This window comes from Crocodylus porosus, unplaced genomic scaffold (assembly GCF_001723895.1).
Source record: "Crocodylus porosus isolate Cpor-Errol unplaced genomic scaffold, CroPor_comp1, whole genome shotgun sequence".
Lineage (NCBI taxonomy): Eukaryota > Metazoa > Chordata > Crocodylia > Crocodylidae > Crocodylus > Crocodylus porosus.
Genome location: NW_017728947.1, coordinates 87360204 through 87368202, shown reverse-complemented (window position 1 = coordinate 87368202; position 7999 = coordinate 87360204). Strand labels below are relative to the sequence as shown.

General features: G+C 44.6%; 1 long non-coding RNA gene across 1 annotated transcript in view; it reads left to right on the top strand.

The window, feature by feature from the left end:
* Window positions 1-484: 484 nt before the first annotated feature.
* The window catches only part of LOC109321676, a 14970-nt gene continuing 7455 nt past the window's right edge, over window positions 485-7999 (top strand). Inside the window, exon 1 of the long non-coding RNA XR_002104141.1 lies at window positions 485-864. This is a non-coding gene — a long non-coding RNA (uncharacterized LOC109321676). The remainder of the gene's footprint in view (window positions 865-7999) is intronic.

Genomic DNA, 7999 nt, shown 5'->3' with positions numbered 1-7999 from the left:
TGTGTCCCACTGAGTCTGTGGTATATTACTACCTCTTAACTCAAGGTCTCATGGAGATGAACAATTTTACTTAAATCAAATGTTCCCTCCAGGGGAAACTGCAAGCTAAAATCATCTCTGGTATACCAATTCCATTTGTCTAGAAACTTACAACTTTTATGGCTATAGTGTGTATACATGTACAATGCTGGAGTCCCTTTTGGCGGAGCTGGTATGTCTTTAGACTTTCCACTCCCCATATCTCTAAACTCAATTCACACAGGTATTTCATACAGTAATGGCTTATTCAGGGTGTCCAGTCAGGATGTGAGATTTGCTAGCAGCACAGAGATGCTATGGCTAATGTCCAAAGACCAGATTCCACTGGAATAACAGCACACAATGCAATTACTCACAGTTAGACATGGCTCATTTATGAGGGTGGGGAAAGGATAAACCTGTCCACTGGGTCACGAGGTTCCAGTTGGGCCCCCTTGCATTCAGAACTGCCCTTCCGGCCGTCTCAAAGATTAAGCCATGCATGTCTAAGTACACACGGCCAGTACAGTGAAACTGTGAATGGCTCATTAAATCAGTTATAGTTCCTTTGGTTGCTCCAACCGTTACACGTGGTCACCATGGTAGGCACAGAAAGTACCATCGAAAGTTGACAGGGCAGACATTCGAATGCGTCATTGCCGCCACGGGGGTGTGCAATCGGCCCGAGGTTATCTAGAGTCACCAAAGCGGCTGGGTGAGCCCGGGTTGGTTTTGGTCTGATAAACGCACACATCCCCAGAGGTCAGCGCTCGTTGGCATGTATTAGCTCTAGAATTACCACAGTTATCCAAGTAACGGTTGGAGCAACCAAAGGAACCATAACTGGTTTGGGCTCGGGCTCACGCGGCACGCCCCGGTAACCTGCTCGGAAGTCGGACAGGCCGGGGGTGGCTGGGAGGGCCCTGGCAGGTGTGCGGGGCCCTGGGGTCAGAGCCCAGTGACTCCGGCGGCAGGGGCCCAGAAGTCCATATAGGTCATTTTTGACTGCTTTGCCTGACCCTTTGATCCAGGAGGGTGGACACTTTTGGTGGTTCGCCCCGGTGTTGGGGCTGGGTGCCACATCCACAAAACTTCCAGGAATAGTTCATGGAGATTTTCAGGGACATGTTTTTCAGGACCCTAAATGCCCATCTTTAGTTCCAGGGGGGCAGTGAGAGAAACCTCTGGGGCAGAACCGTACTGTGCCCAAGGGTCAAATGCGAGTTGTGTTCCCTGCTGCCGAGAGGGGGGATGGTGGACATTTTGGCGCGTGAGCTACCGGTATTTTACAGCCCGTAACACCTTTCACTACATTGATGTGTTACCAGAGTTTATAAAGAGCTACAACCACAGTTTTCACAGAACTATCCTCACCAGGCCTGTTGATGTGAACTTCTCAAACTCTCAACAGGTGTTGAAAGCTGTGTACGGGGACTATTTCAAAATAAAATCAGCAGCACCCATGTTTAGAAAAGGAGACCATGTGAGGGTGTCTAGGACCAAAGGGAGATTTGAAAAAGTTTATAAAAAAATATTCACCGATGAGATTTTCATAGTGGATGAAGTCCTTAGACACGTGCAGATGCCTGTATACTGCCTAAAAGATTATGAAGATGAACCTATGGAGGGTTCTTTCTACCCTGAAGAACTACAAAAAGTGAACCCCAAACAGGACAGAGTTTACAGGGCTGAAAAAGTTCTAGCAACAAAAGGAAAGGGAAGAAAGAAGCAGTTGTTGCTGAAATGGCTGAGGTGGCCATCTAAATTTAACAGCTGGGTGAAAGCCTCCCAAGTTTGTAATATATAGGGATACCTCAGTCAGAAGGCTGAGATGTGTGATGGTGACTTTTACATCACTTTGCCCAGCAATGCTTGCACCAGCATTTTTCTGCAGAACACCAGCTTGAGCTTTACCATACATCTGGTTAAACTGCTGGATCTGCTGGGGAACTGGGAGATAGGGTTAGCAGAAATACAATACCCGCACAGCTGGAACAACATCAATGAAGACACTCCTTTCAAAATTATTTCTGGGACTAAAAAATGGGGGCACAGCCTGCCTCAGGGGTATTATACAACCATCACAGACTTACTGGATTTTATGAACAATACAATTACCACCAATCCTACTTTGCCCTAATTAGTTATGCACTACGACCAAGCGTTCGGGAAAGTGAGACTTAAATCCAAAGATAACTCTTATGGTTTTTATATGCATTGTGAGCTAGCTTATATTTTGGGAATGCTACCTGGAGTCTCTGTTAAAAAATCACCCTTCCCAGCTGATATTACTGGTGGGTTCAATTCACTGTATGTCTACATGGACATTGTGGAACATCACCCTGTCAGGGAGTTTTTGGTACCTTTGCTATGCTGCCTCCCTGTCTGTGGGAGCAACAACGGGTTTGTCACCATCACATATGACAACCCGCATTATGTCCTCATCAGTCAGCACCACATCGACACAATCAGCATTGAAATAAAGATGGATCAGAGCAAACACATCTCATTTTGCTTTGGTAAGGTGATTGTTAAGCTTCACCTACGCCCCCAGAAGACTTTGAGATTTTAAAATAAGTAGAAGTACAACGGTGATGGTAAAAAAACTATAAGGACCCTAATTTGTACAGAAATTATTATAAAGCTCAGGCTGGGTATGGTCTTCCTGGATATCATTGGGTGCCCATGATGTATGGGGCTGGCGTGGGAGGCATATTCCTCAGCCTCTTTAGAAAAGCCGTTCTGCTTTTGAGAAGGGTCTGGAGATTATTAAGCCCCACGCTAAAAATGCGGCACAAAACATAGTCAAAGATGTGGTCAGTTATGTCTCCCAAGCTGTCCTAGATAAGGTGGTCAAGCCGACAAAGCAGGAGGGGTCCAGTCTCATGTATATTCAAAGAAAGAGCCTTAAAAGAAAGAGAGACACACCAGACTCCGGACGTGTAGGACCTCCTCAACCCCTTAAAAAGAAGAGGGTAAGTCAATGGGGCATCCAGACATGAAAAACCAAGAAGCAGCCTGGGAGAAAGAAGGGGCAGTCTCCTGGAGGAAACAGAAATATATTTTAATCGCCATGGCCTTTGCTCCCTGCGGGTCTGAAGAATGCACCAAATCCAAACTAGATGTGTTTCAAATAGCCCTTACACAGACCTGCATTGAGAAAAGCCTGTATGTTGAGATCCCCCCACTCTTGGCTATTACCGAGTCCAGCCCCCTTGACTTTTTCATAGCTGGGAATGGTGAAGATTACATGGGTTTGAATAATATGCTGCTGTACCTTTGCTGCAAGATTGTAAAAGGCGATGGAACTGATCTTGATGCCGGAGCAGTGGTGGGTCTGGCAAATTACCCACTGGCCTCTGTCTTCAGTCAGCTGGATGCCACTCCGGAAAACCATCTTGCAAGCCAGAGCAACAACTGTTACCTTTATCAAGCCTTCATCAAATCAGTTCTCAACTACAGCGATGACACCCTCACCACCCAATTTTCTGCCAGCCTGTATTACAAAAATACCCCTGGGCATCATAAAATAGTTGCACGGGATGGCGATTATCAGGGGTTTCAGAGATGGGCAAACTTGACAGATTGGAACAAAAAGATAGAGCTGCTTGGTCATCTCCATAGCAATTTGTTTTTTCAAGAAAAACTGTTGCTGAATGGCATGGATGTGAAAATTAAGTTGACACACAGCAAAGATGCCTTTTGCTTGATGGGTACCACAGCGGCTGGCCCATGTAAACTAAAAATCACAACTGCCTCACTTTTTGTGAAAAAAGTGAAAGTAGCCCCAGGCATCCAACTGGGCCACATGGAGGCCTTGCTTATGGCCAATGCTAAATATCCCGTAGACCGCGTGGGTATGAAAGTGTTTAGCATTCCTGCCGGCAGCCGAGTCAGCAACCAAGAGAATCTGTTTCTGGGGCAGCTGCCCAAACTCACTGTCATCAGGTTTGTGGATAAGAATGTCTTTAGCGGGAATTATGCTAAGAACCCTTTAGCTGTGAACATTACAATATTAATTTTGTGGCCCTCTACGTCGATGGAGAACAAACCCCCACACAGCCCTACAACCAGATTTTGAGAACAGTAACTGCATGAGAGAATACATGCAGCTGGTACAGGCAGCTAGTAAACATACAAAAGACCAGGCCCTGATAATCAACTGTGAGGAGTTTGCCCTGGGGTACACCTTGTTTGCCTTTGACCTGTCTCCTGACCAGGAGTGTGCTGATCATTATTTGCTGATTAAAACTGGGAACCTGAGAGCAGAAATACGCTTTGCTGCGGCTTTGCCCACCATGGTTAACATGATCGTCATAGAAATAAATCAGAAGAGAAATGTCCTGTTTGACTATATGTGAAGATGGACACTGAACAGATCATCAGGGTTTTATCCTTAGCCCCTTATGACAAAGAAACTTTCTCAGACATTTTCCCCTGTGACTGGCTTCCTAAGACTCAACTGTCTAAAAGGCCCCTGAGCTTGGTGGTCAACATGCACTTGCATAGTTAACCCGGAGAACACTGTTTGGCTGTTTACCTGGAGGATCAGAACTGCGGAGAATTTTTTGACTCGTATGGTCACCCCCCAAATAGCACTCTCTTTCCTCAAAGCATTATGTTGTTTTTAAACAAGAACACCACTGAAACTGTTTTTCAGACAAACAGTTACAAGACACCCAGTCTATCGCCTGCGGATACCATCGCGTGTTTTTCCTACACCACCGTAGCAAGGGGCAATTGTTTGAACAGATTTTAAAATTGTGTTATTCCAATGATTTAGCACAAAATAATAGGGTGGTGACGGATTTTGTAAAAAGTAAATATAAAAATTTCCATGTGGCCGGGCCTGCTCAAAACATGTTTCAGTCTGCCCAGACACGTATTTCTTGCTATGACTTTCACGAATGCTTTGGCTAAATAAAACACACAGCTGACGCTTTATGCGCCAGATTAAAGAGTTGGAAGAAGGTGAGGGGTACATTTTTTATATACCGTGAAAAAGGGTGCCAGACTTTTCAGCAAAATGCCAGACTTTTCGGCAAAATGCCAGACTTCATAGATTTGAGCTACTCTCAAATCTATGAAGCACTCTGTACCCCTTGGTGATAGCTTTATTCAATTCTGGTGTACACCACGTACCCAGGAGGGCCCTCTCTTCATCAGTGTGGTTGCACTTTTGCTGTCCTGTTTCTGCGCAGAGGGGGCACAGTGTGAACATAAGTTTCCCATTCACCCTGGTGGGTAGCACAGGAAAAAAAGGTTTCATGGTGGGTACAGTTTCACCCTGACTATTCCAAAATAGCTCGACAGGGGTTGGAAATTGTCATGAATGATTTCAGGGTGTCTGGTTGGGTATTCCTTTGTTTTGTTTATAAAGGGATAAAGACTAGTAAAATCGTAATAGTGTATTTCTTCGCTGGGTTCAGTTTGGTAATATAGATAGATAGCATTAATTTTACCCTGAAAAAGAGCATCCCTAGGCACCAGTGGAGAAGGCAGCGGGGTTCTGTTTAAAAAATCTGCCAGCTCCCCATCTGTTTCTAACAGAGATGGTCCTAATGGTAAACCCCTCTCACGAGATAATCGGTTTTGTGCAATGCCTGATAATTCAGAAACCCGAAGGTGGTCCCCGTCAATGGATTCTGATCTTTGTCATTGTAGCAACTGACACAACTGTGGAAAAAGCATCCATTAAATTCAAATGCTGTAGGTTCCCCATCAATGCTGGCATAGCTATCTAAAAAATAGGGGCCTACCTGAAATTCCCCATCCTGTAAGGCATGTCGAATTTGAATATTTTCTTTCTCCGAAATGTACATTAGCCACTGAATAGATAGGGCTGAAAAACTCTTTTTCTGTCTGTGATAGTTGTCGGGGGGGAGAAGCGCTATGGTCTGCTGTTCCAAAAACATAAACCTGTACATGGCCATCCAGACGTAGGCCATCGTGATGTATTGGAAAGGATCTATGCAGCGTGCTACATTTTGGAGTTCACCATCTACTTTCACTCTGTCTACCCACCATGTCATTTTCATAATCTCATCCCTGTAGAGGCAGCAGGCCTCTTTCAATATTTTTACATCCTGCTGGCAATAACAGACCAACTCCTTTGCAGGTTAAAAGTCTTATCATGGTTATTCTGATACCATTCTAAAAACTGTCCTCTCTCACCGGACATCATATTTTCAATGCCATAATACTCCCTCTTTGGGAGAGGCCCCACATAATTTTGGTTTTCTGCTGTCTTAAAAAAATGTGGGAAATAACCTTTGCATCCTTCAAACCCCATCACCTGTGGAAGCCTGCTAAGTTTCATTGGCAAAAAGTTTAAAAAATCTATGAAACGGATGCCTAGCCTGGTCACTTCTATGTACATGAGTTTACCACCCTGAGTGATTAGTTTCACATACACTTCTTCCTTCACTAATTGGCTGACAATGAAGTAACCATTGTAGCCTTTGGCATTGTGAGCTATGAAGGTAAAGTCTTTGAACTTTTTATCCATAAAGACCTTAATAAAATCAGACAGACACTCTTTGCCCTTAAACTTCCAAGTGCTTTCTGGCTTTTTGGGCTTAGCTTTACCCCAAGCCTTTTTGGGGTTTTTGTCGGCGGCGTTCTGAGCGTTCTTTCCCCCCTATCTTAACTCCATTGCAAAAATGTAGTTGGGCACATACATCCCCATCTCCTGCACAAATTCAAAATCATAAAAAATGTACCCCTCACCTTCTTCAGGCTCTTTAATCTGATGCATAAAGCACCAGTGTTTGTTTACAGCTGTGATTTTCCCATAACACTTTTTGCACTGCCGCCCTTTGCACTCGTGCTTTTTTATCCGCGTAAGATTTACACTCATCGCACAGAGTTTTAGTCAGACATTCAATCCACTTTTCAGAGGCCAGGGCCACGTGCCTTTCTAAGTACTCTTTGGAACGACAGAACAGCTTACAATTAGGGCACCTCTGTGTCCTGCCCACGTTTTCAGAGGAGTTTGGGCTCAGGCAAAGATGACATCAGAACCTGCACGTGTGGCTATGGCTGTACAATGTCTGACAAAGATCGCAATAATTTCTCGTGCCAAACACATTTTTCACATCCAAAATACCATAATAATGTTCACCATGTAGCAGAAGAAAACAGGTGTCGGGGTATCTGGGTGTGTCCTGTGTTTTAAATAAACTCCACTCAATTTTTTCCTTATGCATCACTATGTGACTGTTAACCTGTTCAAGGTCTTCAAACAAAGGTACTTGAGGAGCATAACCTATTGATACATAGACATGCCTAATTCCCTATGCAGTTCTTTGGCACCATCTAGCAGCTTGACATCTCTGGCCCCTCAATGTTTTGTAACAACCAATAGACTGCCTGCAAAGCACAGGTTACTATCATAGGTATTCAAGTCAATTAAATACTTCCTCTTTTTAGAAATGATCTGGGAATAGGGGACAGAGCTTATAACTCTATGGCTTCCACCTCCCCAGCCTCTCACAATGACACAACCAGCCAAAATGTTGAATCGAGCAATATTTCTCTCTAGCTTTGGAACCACTCTAAAAACAGCTCGGGGTCATCTTGTTTAAATTAATAACTTGAGAGTATAAACAGTTTGCCATGTTATCTGCCTGAATATGTAACTGTGCGTAGTCATTGCCTGTGAATCTCTGTCGGAGCTCTGCTACAATTTTGTCCACCCCTCGGGTTATGGCTTCGTATGCCACGTGTAACGGCACATGCTCCAGCTTCACAAAACAGAACTCCTCAGTGTACCTCATGCCTCCAAACCTGGTACAGACCACTCTTGCCTTCTCACGCACACCGTATGTACGTCCGGTAAAGCATCCTGTGATGACTCAGGAGACCAGGGGGCACTTGAGGGGTCCTCTAAACTGTCTTCTATACCAGATTCATTATCCCAACCCTCTGACCCTCCAGGTCTTGGTGGTGGGGAAGGCCTAGGTAGTCTGGGAACATTTGA